At 33.7% G+C, this 16056-nt stretch overlaps 1 pseudogene; it reads right to left on the minus strand.

Moving 5' to 3' along the window:
- Window positions 1-15660: 15660 nt before the first annotated feature.
- LOC114223773 (U4 spliceosomal RNA) lies at window positions 15661-15743 on the minus strand (annotated as a pseudogene).
- Between the last annotated feature and the right edge of the window lie 313 nt (window positions 15744-16056).

Here is a 16056-nt window from a genome sequence, read left to right on the forward strand (position 1 = left end):
TCCCTTCCCCTATGGTCCTCTGTGCTATTGCTTATGTTCCACATATGAGTGAAACCATATGATAATTGTCTTTCTCTGCTTGACTTACTTCACTTAGCATAATCCCCTCCAGTTACATCCATGTAGATGCAAATGGTGCATATTCATCCTTTGTGATAGCGGAATAATATTCCCTTATATATATGTACTACATCTTCTTTATCCATTCATCTGTTGAAGGGCATCTCGGTTTCTTTCACAGTTTGGCTATTATGGACATTGCTGCTATTAACATTGGGGTGCATGTGCCCCTTCTTTTCACTACATCTGTATCTTTGGGGTAAATACCTAGTAGTTCAATTGCTGGGTCATAGGGTAGCTATATTCTTAACGTCTTGAGGAACCTCCATACTGTTTTCCAGAGTGGCTGTACCAGCTTGCATTCCCACCAACAGTGTAAGAGTGTTCCCCTTTCTCCACAACCTTGCCAACATTTGTTGTTTCCTGTTTTGTTAATTTTTTCCATTCTAACTGGTGTAGGGTGGTATCTCATTGTGGTTTTGATTTATATTTCCCTGATGGCTAGTGATGTGGAGCATTTTTCCATGTGTCTGTTAGCCATTTGTATGTCTTCTTTGGAGAAATGTCTGTTCATGTCTTCTGCCCATTTTCTGATGGGGTTATTTGTTTTTTGAGTGTTGGGTATTCCCCATTTTTTAATAAAGAAAATACTGAACACAAGAGACAGTATGTCACACCGCTCACACTGCATAAAGAGCATGTGTTGTTGAAGGAGCCAAACTGAGTTTGAGTCCTTATTCTGATCATTTACTATCCATATGACCTTGAGCAAGTTACTTAACCCCTCTAAAATTCATTTTTCCTCATCTGTAAAAATGGCAATAAGAGGACTACACATATAATTAAAAAATACTGTGAAGTCAAAATGGAGTCAATAAATTAAAAAGACTTAGAAAAGTACTTGGCACATAGTAAGTGTTTGATAAATATTAGCTATTATTTTCTTTGCCTTTCCTTAGTGACATCAGGAACTGACATAAGTGTCAGTTTTATGCAATGCCTTAATAGAGTGATGCATTTAGAAGCTATTGGGATATGTAAGGGTGTTTATCCCTTCTATTAAATGGCTTCAGACTACTGGGATTTTAAAATCCTTATGTCTATCATTTTTTTCCTTGCTATTAGCAGATACTTCTTGCTAATACCAATGTCTCTCCGTGGCATTCCCACAACAATTTTTAATATGATATTTAACATTCTATGAACTAGGAAAACGTATTACAAGCTTCTTACAATAGTGTGTAAAGTAACAGATAAGGGGCTGTGAACAAAATCCTAATCAGAGGCATTTTCTTCTGAAGAAAAAAAGTATGTTATTGCATGGACATATTGATTTCTCAGATGCATTTTGTGTTTTCTTCCTAATTGTCAACAGAAAATACTCTAGGTTTCTGAGTAATAAACTTCTGGGTATCTCACTAGAATGCCACCTGTAGAAGGATAATATGACATAGTAAAAACAGCAAAGACAACACAGATCTAGAACCAAATTTTGATTCTGTTTGCTCACTGAACTTGAAGAATTTGTTTAGCATTACTGATCCTCACTTTCTTCACATTAAGAAAATAACAGTTCTGAAAACAAAACAAAACAAAACAAAAAACAGTCCTAGGGGTGCCTGAGTGGCTCAGTTGTTAAGCGCCTGCCTTCGGCTCAGGTCATGATCCCAGAGTCCTGGGATCGAGCCCCGCATTGGGCTCCCTGCTCCGCGGGAAGCCTGCTTCTCCCTCTCCCACTGCCCCCTGCTTGTGTTCCCTCTCTCGCTGTGTCTCTCTCTGTAAAATAAATAAATAAAATCTTTAAAAAAAGTCCTAGAATAATAAGACCTATAGGATTAGAAATTGTCTATGTAAAAGTGCCAAAATACAATGGGGCTCAATACACAATAATTATTAAAGTTATCTTCTGTCTACCTATAATTGTCTTTAGATTGTCATCCAAATATTTAAATATTTTAACTTTCCACAACTTTATATTTCACTCTCTGAAATCCCTCTATTTTAGTTTATAACAAATATAAATATTTTACTGGATCATTAATGCCTTGATAAAATGAATTCTCTCAGTCTGCTTTTATCTTTTAATCTCCATTTTAAAAATAAGGTTGAATATTAAACTTTTAATCCTCCAATATTTCTAAATTATTTACAGGTAATTTCAGTAAAAGAATGAAAACTTTCATCCCTTTTGTTCTCTGCCTTTATTTGAATAATTTGAATGATTCTGGCTTGTAGGCTAATACTCATCTGCTATGTATTCTGCTGATGGCTTTCTTTGAACAGTTCTGTCTCCATCTGTCTTCAAATCTGTCTTGCATTTTTCAAATAAATATTAATAAATTATAGATTTTTTGTTAAACAGACTGAATCTTAATAATAGAGGAAAATAAGATAGGAGTAAAAAGGAGCTGTATAAAGTGAATACATCCCATGCCAATTGATATGACATCAGGGGTTTATCAATTTTTAGGAAACTAGTAAGCATACAGTTTATATAGTGTGCATTATCTATTGCTTGATCTAGGTATTTTTTTCAATATTTATGTACAAGAGGTGATATCAAATGTACACAGAAGGTTATAAATTCTAATTTAGGTCACAATTTCCCATTCTTGGAACAATAAACTACAATATTTATCATGTCACATACAAGACACATTAAGCCATCTTTTTTGATCTACTTCCAAGTCCAGTGTAAACTAAGGCAGAATTGTCTCTTTCATTCCTCTCAAAGATATCTGAAAATTTAGGGGTGGGCAAGGGAAGGAACTGATACATTATGACTGGATGGTTATCTCTGTCTGACTCATTACTTTTTTTTTTAAGATTTTATTTATTTATTTATTTGACAGAGAGAGACACAGCGAGAGAGGGAATACAAGCAGGGGGGAGTGGGAGAGGGAGAAGCAGGTTCCCCACTGAGCAGGGAGCCCACTGCGGGGCTTGATCCCAGGACCCTGAGATCATGACCTGAGCCAAAGGCAGGGCCTAATAACTGAGCCACCCAGGTGCCCCTGACTCATTACTCTTTAGTTTGAGATGTCTACATTTTAAACTTCTCATTACTTGACCTCTCAAATGAAATATATCTTTCAGATCTCTGGAACATATTTAAAATTAAATTTTAGTCCTTTAACATTTGAAAGTAAAATTTCTACTAGCTCATATTCATTACTGATTTTGCTGTCTCACCTAAAATTTAATTATAAAGATGACACTTTAATCCTAGTGAAACTGGTTGGCTTATTATAAGTAAGGAACAAAAATGTCAACAGACAGATCAGAGCTCCAGAAATATATTTTTTTTCCAACAGAATGAGTTATATTAACTTGGAAATGTATGCAAAACTAAACTTCAAATGTTATTCATGTAGCCATAAACATTCATAAGGGCAATGATACCTGACATTGTAGTTCCTTTTTAGGCACTTAATGACTTGTTGGATCATTAAACATCATTCGCTCCCTGCTTTTCATTGCCCCACAAGCTAGTCATTAACTCCATAGTAAGGAATGTGAACAATGGAATTATTGGCTATTTACAGTTACAATCTTTTCTCCTCTGTTTAACGTACATCTATATAACTAATTTCAGAAACTTTATGATTTCTACTATTTGTGTAGTGACTGATGGCTTCAATTATTTTTATTTTTTATTTTTTTTTAAAGATTTTATTTATTTTTTTGACACAGAGAGAGAGACAGTGAGAGAGAGAACACAAGCAGGGGGAGTGGGAGAGGGAGAAGCAGGCTTCCCACTGAGCAGGGAGCCCGATGCGGGGCTCGATCCCAGGACCTGGGATCATGACCTGAGCCGAAGGCAGAGGCTTAACGACTGAGTCACCCAGGCGCCCCTGGCTTCAATGACTTTTAAATCTATATGTTTTATAAGAGAAAATTGTTGCAGAAACAAATTGGATATACAGAATTGCATTTTTTCAATTTTTTGGAGGATAAACAAAATAAAATAATCCATATAAAATGATAATTTAAAACTAACACTTGAACAGTACTGAGAAATAACTAAAATGGAAAGCTATATTCGAAAAATTTTTTCTCTTAATCATTAATTAGCTTAGTTTATATATACTGACTTTAAATTGAAGTATAGTTGACATATATTATATTAGTTTCAGGTGAATAACATAGTGAATCAACAATTCTATATATTAAGCAATGTTCACCATAATAAATATAGTCACGATCGGTCACCATACAACATTATTACAGTATTATTGGCCATATTCCTTATTCAATACTTTTTATCCCTGTGACTTATTTATTCTATAACTGAAAGTTTGTACATCTTAATCCACTTCATCTATTTTGCCCATTCCCATACCCCCCTACCCATCTGGCAACCACCAGTAATGATTTCACTTTCATGTGGACCCCAAAAAACAAAATAAATAAAGACAAAAAAATTACTGCTTTTTGCTTGTTTCTTTCGCAATGGATAAATCAGTGGTAGGAGAGTACATATTCTATCATTTTAATGGCAAAATATTTTAATATGTATTTTTAAAGTAAAAATGTATACCATTTTATTTTATTTTATTATTTTTATTTATTTATTTATTTTTGATGTAGTGTTCAATGATTCATTAGTTGTGTATAACACCCAGTGCTCATCACAGCCTGTGCCCTCCTTAATACCCATCATCCTGTTACCCTTCCCCTCTGAAACCCTCAGTTTTTTTTTTCCAGGGTCCATAGTCTCTCATGGTTCATCTCCCTCTCTGATTTCTCCCCCTTCAGATGTCCCTCCCTTCCCCTATGGTCCTCTCTGCTATTGCTTATGTTCCACATATGAGTGAAACCATATAATTGTCTTTCTCTGCTTGCCTTATTTCACTTAGCATAATCCCCTCCAGTTCCATCCATGTTGATGCAAATGATGAGTATTCATCCTTTCTGTTAGCTGAATAATACTCCATTGTATATATGTACCACATCTTTATCCATTCGTCTGTTGAAGGGCATCTCGCCTCCTTCTACAGTTTGGCTATCTTGGACATTGCTGCTATGAACATTGGGGTGCATGTGCCCCTTCTTTTCACTACATCTATATCTTTGGGGTAAATACCTAGTAGTTCAATTGCTGGGTCATAGGGTAGCTCTATTCTTAACGTCTTGAGGAACCTCCATACTGTTTTCCAGAGTGGCTGTACCATCTTGCATTCCCACCAACAGTGTAAGAGGGTTCCCCTTTCTCCACAACCTCTCCAACATTTGTTGTTTCCTGTTTTGTTAATTTTTTCCATTCTAACTGGTGTAAGGCAGTATCTCCTTGTGGTTTTGATTTGTATTTCCCAGATGGCAAGTGATATAGAGCATTTTTTCATGTGTCTGTTAGCCATTTGTATGTCTTCTTTGGAGAAGTGCCTGTTCATGTCTTCTGCTCATTTTTTGACAGGTCATTTGTTTTTTGAATGTTAAGTTTGAGAAGTTCTTTATAGATCTTGGATATCAGCTCTTTACCTATAATGTCATTTGTAAATATCTTCTCCCACTCTGTAGGCTGCCTCTTAGTTTGTTGACTGTTTCCTTTGCTGTGCAGAAGCTTTTTATCTTGATGAAGTCCCAAAAGTTCATTTTTGCTTTTGTTTCACTTGCCTTTGGAGACGTGTCTTGAAAGAAGTTACTGTGGCTGATGTCAAAGAGGTTACTGCTTATGTTCTCCTCTAGGAGTTTGATGGATTCCTGTCTCACATTGAGGTCTTTCATCCATTTTGAGTTTATCTTTGGTATGGTGTAAGAGAATGGACCATTTTCATTCTTCTGTATGTAGCTGTCCAATTTTCCCTGCACCACTTATTGAAGAGACTGTCTTTTTTCCATTGGATATTTTTTCCTGATTTGTCAAATATTAGTTGACCATACAGTTGAGGGTCCATTTCTGGAGTCTCTGTTCTGTTCCATTGGTCTATGTGTCTGTTTTTGTGCCAGTACCATGCTGTCTTGGTGATCATAGCTTTGTAATATAGCTTGAAGTCAGTCAACGTGATGCCCCCAGATTTGTTTTTCTTTTTCACCATTCCCTTGGTAATTTGGGGTCTTTTCTGGTTCCATACGAATTTTAGGATTGTTTGTTTTAGCTCTTTGAAAAATGCCAATGGTATTTTAATAGAGATGGCACTGAAAGTGTAAATTGCTCTGGGCAGGATAGACATTTTAACAAAGTTTATTCTTGCAAGCCATGAGCATAGAATGTTTTTCCACCTTTTTGTGTCTTCCTCAATTTCTTTCATAAGTGTTCTGTAGTTTCTGGAATATAGATCCTTTACCTCTTTGGTTAGGTTTATTCCTAGGTATCTTATGGGTTTTGTTGCTATTGTGAATGGAATCAATTCCTTAATTTCTCTTTCTACAGTTACATTGTTAGCATATAGAAAAGTAACTGATTTCTGTGCACTGATTTTGTATCCTGACACATTGCTTAATTGCTGTATGAGTTCTAGTAATTTGGGGGTAGAGTCTTCGGGGTTTTCCACATAAAGTATCATGTCATCTGTGAAGAGGGAGAGTTTGACTTCTTCTTTGCCAATTTGGATGCCTTTTATTTCTTTTTGTTGTCTGATTGCTGTTGCTAGGACTTCTAGCACTATGTTGAACACTAGTGGTGAAAGCGGGCATCCCTGTTGTATTCCTGATCTTAAGGACAAAGCTCTCAGCTTTTCTTCATTGATAATGATATTTGCCCTGGGCCTTTCATAGATGGTTTTTATGAACTTGAAGAATGTTCCCTCTATCCCTATACTCTGAAAAGTTTTAATCAGGAACGGATATTCTACTTTGTCAAATGCTTTTTCTGCATCAATTGAGAGGGTCATATGCTTCTTGTCTTTTCTTTTATTGATGTGCTCTACCATGTTGATTGATTTGTGAATGTTGAGCCACACTTGCATTCCAGGCATAAAACTCATTTGGTTGTGATGAATAATCCTTTTAATGTACTATTGGGTCCTATTACCAGGATCTTCTTGAGTATTTTGGCATCCATGTTCATCAGGGATACTGGTCTGTAATTCTCCTTTTTGATGGGGTCTTTGCCTGGTTTTGGGATCAGGGGAATGCTGGCCTCATAGAAGGTGTTTGGAAGTTTTCTTTCTATTTCTATCTTTTAAACAACTTCGGTAGAATAAGTATTATTTCTTCTTTAAATGTTTGGTAGAATTCCCCTGGGAAGCCATCTGGCCCTGGACTTTTGTTTTGGGGAGGTTTTTGATTACTGCTTCAATTTTGTTCCTGGTTATTTGTCTATTCAGATTGTCTATTTCTTCCTGTTTCAGTCTTCATATTGTAAGTTTCCAGGAAGGCATACATTTCTTCCAGGTTGCTTAATTTGTTGGCATATAGTTGCTGGTAATAATTTCTAATAATTGTTTCTATTTCCTTGGTGTTAGTCATGATCTCTCCCCTTCCATTCATGATTTTTATTAATTTTGGTCCTTTCTCTTTTCTTTTGGATGTTTGGCCAGTGGTTTATTGATCTTATTAATTCTTTCAAAAAACCAGCTTCTAGTTTCATTGATCTGTTCTACTGTTTTTCTGGTTTCTATTTCATTTATCTCTGCTCTAATCTTTATTATTTCTCTTCTCCTGCTTGGTTTAAGTTTTATTTGCTGTTCTTTCTCCAGCTCCTTTAGGTGTAGGCTTAGCTTGTGCATTTGGGATTTTTCTAATTTTTTGAGAGAGGTTTGGATGGCTATGTATTTCCCCCTTAAGACTGCCAATGTATACTATTTTAAAAGTACTTACCTTTCATGTCATCATTTGATTGCCCTACAATACAGAGTTGTTGTGTTTTGTTTGTTTTGTTTTTTTCTATTGATGACTTCCAGATTATACTATAGACTAGAGGTCACAAAATGCAAATCATAGGTCACATTTACTTCACAGATTATAACACTTTTATAAAATTTGAATAAGTTGAAAATACTTAAAGTGGACTTCTAGGAGAAAACTAGAAGAAAATCTTTATGACCTTGGCTTAGGCACACATTTCTCAGATATGGCACCAAAAGCTGTTAGAACGAAAAGACAAGCAACAGAATAACAAAATGCTTTTCAAATCATAAATCTGATAAAGTGCTTGTATCCAGAATTTATAATGAGCTCTCAGAATTCAATAAAAGGAAAAAAATCCAATGAAAATATCAACAAAAGATCTGAAAAAAATGCTTTCCCAAAAAAGATACACAGATGAAAAATAAGCACATAAAATTATGCTCAACATCATAACCATTATGGAAATTTAAATTAAAACCACAATGAAATTTTACTACAAACATATTACAATGGCTTAAAAAAAAAAAAAACTGACAATTCCAAGTGCAAGGATATGGAGTGACTAGAATGCACATTCATCAGATGGATCTCAAAATACTTTTCAAAGTGGAAATTTTGTATAGTCAAATTAAGTTAAATTAAATTTAATTAAATTTTTTATAGTTAAAACAAACTTACCACACAACCTAAAAACCTCACACTTATATGTTTACCGAAATAAAATGAAAATAAATTTACACCAAAATTTTACATAAATATTTATTAGCAATATTAGTAATTAGTAGTATTTGTAATCACCAAAATGTGAAAACAGCACAAATATTTTATAACTGGGAAGTGGATAAACAAATTGCAGTTCATCTGCACAATGTAATGAAATAAAACTCAGCAATAAAAAGCAACAAACAAATTACTGATTAATACAATAACCTGGATGTGTATCAAGTACATTATGCTAAGTGGAAGAAGCTAGAGTCAAAAGGTTACATACTATGATTTTATTTATATATCCTTGTTAGAAAGATAAAAGTATAGATTAAAACACATGTACACACTACTTGCCAAATTCTAGGGATGTGAGGGAACAATGAACTACAAAAGGACACAGGGGAAATTTTGGGGTGATGCAAATGTTCTATCATGACTGTGGCAGTGGTTAAACAACTGTACACATCTGTGCATTTTCAGGACTTTACAATTAAAAAGGCAAATTTTACTATATGTAAATTACACTCCTAAGAAGATTTGGAGAAAATGGTACAATAATTTCTAAATGTATTTTGTATACATTTACTGATGATTTTCTCTTGGGGAAAAAGAATCTGACAACACTAGGACAACATTTAATTATTCAACAAATATTTATAAAGCATGAACGAAAAGTCAAGTACTATTCTAAACAATGAGGTTGCAGGGACTTCTGGAAATATGGCAGAGTAAGAGGATCCTAAGCTCACTTTGTGTAATGGACACACCTAGATAACAGTGACATCAGTGCAACTACATCACATACATAAAACATGGAGGGGTAGGGAAAAAAAATTAGTGCTTTTAGAATAGGCTCAAATTTAAGCAACCATCAACTTAATATCAACTGCCATATGCATAAGATGTTATATATGAACCTAATAGTAACAACAAATCAAAAACCTATAATAGATACACAAAAAATAAAGAGAAAGGAATCCACTCATATCACTGAAGAAAGCCATCAAACCACAAGGAAAGAGAGAAAGTGAAAAGGGAAGTAACAAGAAAGAACTACAAAAACAACCATAAAACAAGTAACAAAATGGCAATAAGTACATTTCTATCAATAATTACTTTCAATGTGAATGGACCAAATGCTCCAATCAAAAGACGGAAGGTGACTGAATGGATAAAAAAGCAAGGCCCATCAATATGCTGCCTACAGCAGACTCACTTCAGACCTAAAGACACATGCAGATTGAAAGTGAAGGGGTGAAAAAACATTCACCATATAAATGGAAACAAAAAGAAAGCTGGGGTAGTAATATTTATATTGGACAAAATAGGCTTTAAAACAAAAATTGCAACAAGAGACAACAAGGACACTACATAATGATAAAGGAAAGAATCCAACAAGAGAATGTAACAATTATAAATATTTATACACCCAACATGGGAACACCTAAAGACATAAAGGAATTATTAACAGATATAAAGGAAGAAATCGACAGTAATACAATAATAATAGGTGACTTTAACACCCCACTTACAACAAGAGATAAATCATCCAAACAGAAAATCAGCACAGAAACAGTAGCTTTGAATGACACATGGGATCAGATGGACCTAACAGATACATTAAGAATATTATATCCAAAAACAGCAGAATGCACATTATTTTAAACTGCACATGGAACATTCTCCAGAATAGATAACATATTGGGCTACAAAACAAGTCTCAATAAATTCAAAAACATTAAATCATATCATACATCTTTTCTAACTACAATATAAAACTAGAAGATAATCACAAGAAAAAATCTGGAAAGAACACAAATATATGGAGGCCAAATAACATGCTACTAAGCAATAAATGGATCAACTGAGAAATCAAAGAGGAAATAAAAAATATATGGAGACAAATAAAAATGAAACACAATGGTCCAAAATCTTTGGGATGCTGCAAAAGCTGTTCTAAGAGGGAAAATTATAGCAATACAGGCCTACCTCAAGAAGCAAAGAACATCTCAAACAAACAACCTAACCTACACCTAAAGGAGCTAGAAAAAGAACAAAAGAAGCCTAAGCCAGCAGAAGGGAAATAATAAAGATTAGAGCAGATTTAGATGAAATAGAAACTAAAAAACAATAGAACAGATAAATAAAACCAAGATTTGGCTCTTTAAAAAGATCACTAAAATTGATGAACGTTTAGTAAGACTCATCCAAAAAAAAGAGAGAGGAGAGAGAGAATTCAAATAAAATCAGAAATGAAGAAGGAGAAATAACAGCCAATACTACAGATATACAAAGGATTATGAAAATATTATGAAAAGTTATATACCAATAAATTAGACAACCTATAAGAAATGCATAAATTCTTGGAAATATATAACTTTCCAAACCTGAACAAAGAAGAAATAGAAAATCTGGAAGGACCAATTACTAGTAATAAAATTGAACTAGTAATTAAAAAAAAAAGTACCAACAATCAAAAGTCCAGGACCAGACTGCTTCACAAGTGAATCCTACCAAACATTTAAAGAGTAAGGCCTATTCTTCTCAAACTATTCCGAAAAATAGAAGAGGAAGAAAAGCCTCTAAATTAATTCTACAAGGTCAGCATTACCCTGATACCAAAATCAGATAAAGACACTAAAGGCCAATATCTCTGATGAATGTAGATGCAAAAATCCTCAACAAAATATTAGCAAACTGAATCCAACAACACATTTAAAAAATCATTCACCATGATTAAGTGGAATTTATTTCAAGGATATGATGGTGGTTCAATGTTCACAAATCAATCAATATGATATATCACATTAACAAGAGAAAGGATAAAAACCAGATGATCATCTCAATAGATGCAGAAAAAGCATTTGACAAAGTACAATATCCATTCATGATAAAAACTCACAACAAAGTATTTGACAAAGTACGGTATCCATTCATGGGAAAATCTCTCAACAAAATAGGTTTAGAGGGAATATACCTCAACATAATAAAGGCTATATGTGATAAAGAAGATCTGAGGTACACACACACACACACACACACACACACACACACACACACAATGGAATATAACTCAGTGATCAAAAAGAATGAAATCTTGCCATTTGCAACAATGTGGATGGGACTAGAGTGTATTATTCACTAAGTGAAGTAAGTCAGTCAGAGAAAGACAAGTATATGATTTCACCCATATGTGGAATTTAAGAAACAAAACAGATGAACATTGGGGAAGGGAAGGAAAAATAGAAGATAAAAACAGAGAGGGAGACAAGCCATAAGAGACTCTTAACTACAGAGATCTAACTGAGGGTTGCTGGAGGGGAGGTGGGTGGGGGAATGGGCTAAATAGGTGATGGGCATTAAGCAGGGCACTTGTTGGGATGAGCACTGGGTGTTAAATGTAAGTGATGAATCACTACTACACTATATGTTAATTAATTTGAATTTAAATAAAAACTTGGAGAAAAAAAGATCTCTCTCAGCAACTTTCAAATATATGATACAGTATGGATAGATGTGATGATGGGAGCTTCTGGAAATTCATTTCTGATTGCTTCTATTGTCTCAGTGAAATTGGAAGAAAGACTATCACCTGAGAGTGAAAAAGGGGAAGGCGGTGATAGAGGTTTGTGAAGAGTAGAGGGCAGGTGTGAAATAGTCATTTTGGTGAGTAAGAAGGTGAATGAATGCAACTTGGCCTGACAAATCAAAAAAAATTGGAGAATCTTGGCTTATATTTGCACATAACATTCTGATTTTCATTGCACCCTTTCATGTGTGGGAAGGGGGACTGAACAAACGTTCACAAGAAGTAGTTAAATTTCAAGTGATGGTGATGATAATGAGGCAAGCTGCTATTATTGAGCATCTACTACATACAAAACATTTTACATACATAAACTGTAATTCCCACAATAAAACTGGAAAGTTCTTAAGTATTATAATCCTACATTCACAGGGGAAAAAAAAAAAACAAAATTAGAGAAGGTAATTTAGTTGAGATTCCACAACTAAGAGCATCATAATTATCACTTAAAATCAGTTGTTTCTTTTGAAAGAGCATTTGAAAGTGATCACCCTAATTCAGTAGCTTTTAGCCTTTTTTTCTGTTTCAACACATCTGAAAAATAGGTAATATCTCATAAGTATCAGTGGAACTGTGTTCCCATAAGTAATAGGGAAAGAAGTTTGTGCAAGACTGTCCAAAGGAAGCATAGTTTGAAAAAAGAAGTAGATAATTTTGAAATGATTGAAGAAGATCTTAGGACAAAAGAAACATGACTCTCACCTTCAGACTCTTTTTTTCAAGCTCCTTCTCCTTAATGGACAAAATTAATATAAATCTACTTGTCTGAATATATTTTCAACTTGTAAAGCCATCTCATTTTAATTGTTGCCACTATTTTTGTTAGAGTTTTCAAATATTTATATAAATATGTCATATGCTTGAGATAAAATGTCTTAAAATAAGCTCAATGATAAATGCAAATTTCCTTGCCTAAATGAATGCATATTAAGGTATGATGAGAAATTGCAGAAATTGAACAGCCCTTAATCAGTGACTATGGAGAACTTGTGGAAAATGGGAATGTTGCTTCATGACTAGAAATGACACTTTACCAAAAATCCAAGAATGTCTAGAGAGATTGACATCAATACTCAACAATATTCTATATTATTAATATAAGGATGCAAGATCACTTGGAAAAATAAATGAAGACTCTTACAGCCAACATTGGTTCACTAAAACTGTCATATTAGGTTATTATTTTCTGACTGGTTGCTCAAAGAAAGAGAGTGCATTTCTTCAAAATAGATTTGACTAGGCTCTTCAGGTTATCTTTGTGAAAAAGATTGAAAAGTATTGACTTTATGGTAGTACAAAATAGGTGAAAAAATATCTACATGACTGCTACTCAAAGGATATAGACTGATTTGGGCAATTGTCCAGGGATAGGGGCCAATCACTAATCCTTTACTTTATGGAGTGGAGAACATCTATATATGTGATTTGGAATTCTTCTCTGAGGAAAATTTGTCACTTCATCCTCATTTATTTATTAAATCTTTTATTTTATCACTTCCAACCTGAATTATAAATGGCAGCTCAAAAGTGTAGTTGTTTCTGGATGCAGAAGAGGAGTTACAAGTAAGAATGTTGCTATGATCACTTTTTTTCCTGCATTGTAAGTAATAAATCATGTTGCTATCACCACAATCCCCACATTATGATGCTGACTATATAGTGAAGGTTGACTTCTACCTTATATATTTATTTTTGCTGTGGTAACATTACTATGGATCTGACAAATATTATAACCTAACATTCTTTCTTCATTTTAAATTAACATTTATAAAGTAAAAATAAGATACTGAATGCAACAAGAATAAAAATTACCTTAAAATATACAGAGAATATTAATCAAAACAGACCATGTGCTAAGTCAGCACATCTCAATAATTTTCAATACAAGTTATACAGTATATGTTTGCTGATCACAGAAACATTAAACTAGGAATTAATACCGGGAAGATATCTGGAAATTTATAAAATATTTATGTTAAACAACATATTGTGAACTAAGTCATGGATCAAAAAGGAATTCACAAAGGAAATTAGAAAAAGTTTTGCCTTGAATGAAAATGAAAATACAACATATCAAAATTTATAGAATGCAGATAATACAATACTTAGCAAGAAACTCATAGATTTAAATATTTATATATTTTTAAAAGACTAAAATCAGTGTCTTTTATCTCAGAAAGATAAAAATAAATAACAAGCTAAACCTAAGTAAGGAGGAGGGAAATAAATTTAAGAATGGTAACCAGTGAAACAGAAAACAGACAAACAATAGAGAAAAATTAATGAAACCAAAAGCTGGTTCCTTGAAAATATAAACAAAGTAATAAACTTCCAGCTAATTGATTAAGACTCAAACCAGAAATATGAGAAATAAAAGAGGAATCATCATTATCGTATGCAATTTAAAATAATAAAGGACTATTATAAAATGTATTGCAATAAATTTGAAAACTTAAATGAAATAAACACACTTCTTGAAAGACTTAAATCACTAAAACTAACACAAAAATTAGAAAATATGAATAACCCGAATTCATAACTTATAACATTTTTACTAACAAAATTCAATGCCCAGATTGCTTCAGAGGTATTCTTTCAAATAATTAAAGAAGAAATATGCAAAACCCACAATTTTTTTCAGCAAATATAAGATAAAAGAACACTTCTCAGCTCACTCTAGCAGTTTGATATTTCCTTTATGCCAAATCTAGACAACATTATAAGAAAATTACAGACCAATATTCCTCATGAGCAGACTCAAAAAATCATTAACAAAATATTAGCAAATAAAATACAAAAAAAGATATTAGACAATACCTTCTGACCAAGCGGATTTATCCTAGAGAAGAAAGGTTTTTTTTTATTTTATTATGTTATGTTAATCACCATACATTACATTATTAGTTTTTGATGTAGTGTTCCATGATTCATTGTTTGCGTATAACACCCAGTGCTTCATTCAGTACATGCCCTCCTTAATACCCATCACCAGGCTAACCCATTCCCCCAACCCCCTCCCCTCTAGAACCCTCAGTTTGTTTCTTAGAGTCCATAGTCTCTCATGGTTCATCTCCCCCATCGATTTCCCCCCTTCATTCTTCCCCTCCTACTATCTTCTCCTACTACCACTCCAGCAACCCACAGTTTGTTTCCCAAGATTAAGAAATCCTCATATCAGTGAGATCATATGATACATGTCTTTCTCTGATTGACTTATTTCGCTCAGCATAATATCCTCGAGTTCCATCCACGTCATTGCATATGGCAAGATTTCATTCCTTTTGATGGCTGCATAATATTCCATTGTGTGTGTGTGTGTATACACACACACACAAACACACACACACACACACCACATCTTCTTTATCCATGCAACTGTTGATGGACATCTTGGTTCTTTCCATAGTTTGGCTATTGTGGACATTGCTGCTATAAATATTGGGGTGCACATACTCCTTCGGATCACTACATTTGTATCTTTGGGTTGAAAATAGAGCCGCCCTAGAGATGAAAATTTGATTAGGGAAAAGTTTTCAATTAGCAATAATCGCACCTTGGATAAACCTCATTGGTTACGATACCGCCACTGTGCAAAGCTAGATGAAAGTTTGATTATCATTTGAAAATCAATCAGTATAGTTCTCCATATAAACATAATAAAGGAAAAAAAAACAGAGAATCATTACAACTTAATGAAAGATGTACAAGGTCAAAATCATTGTTACACTGAAAACTATGAGATATTGCCAGGATAAATGAAAGAAAACCTAAATAAATTTACAGATATACGATATTCATGGATTGGAAAACTCAGTATTAAGATATCAATTCTCCCTAAGTTGGTATGTAGAATTGATGCAATTCTAACCAATATCTCAGCAGTCTTTTTGACAGAAATTGACAAGTTGATT

This window comes from Eumetopias jubatus, unplaced genomic scaffold, assembly GCF_037043125.1.
Source record: "Eumetopias jubatus isolate StellerSeaLion01/CBP00866 unplaced genomic scaffold, mEumJub1_p1.0 scaffold_11, whole genome shotgun sequence".
NCBI lineage: Eukaryota > Metazoa > Chordata > Mammalia > Carnivora > Otariidae > Eumetopias > Eumetopias jubatus.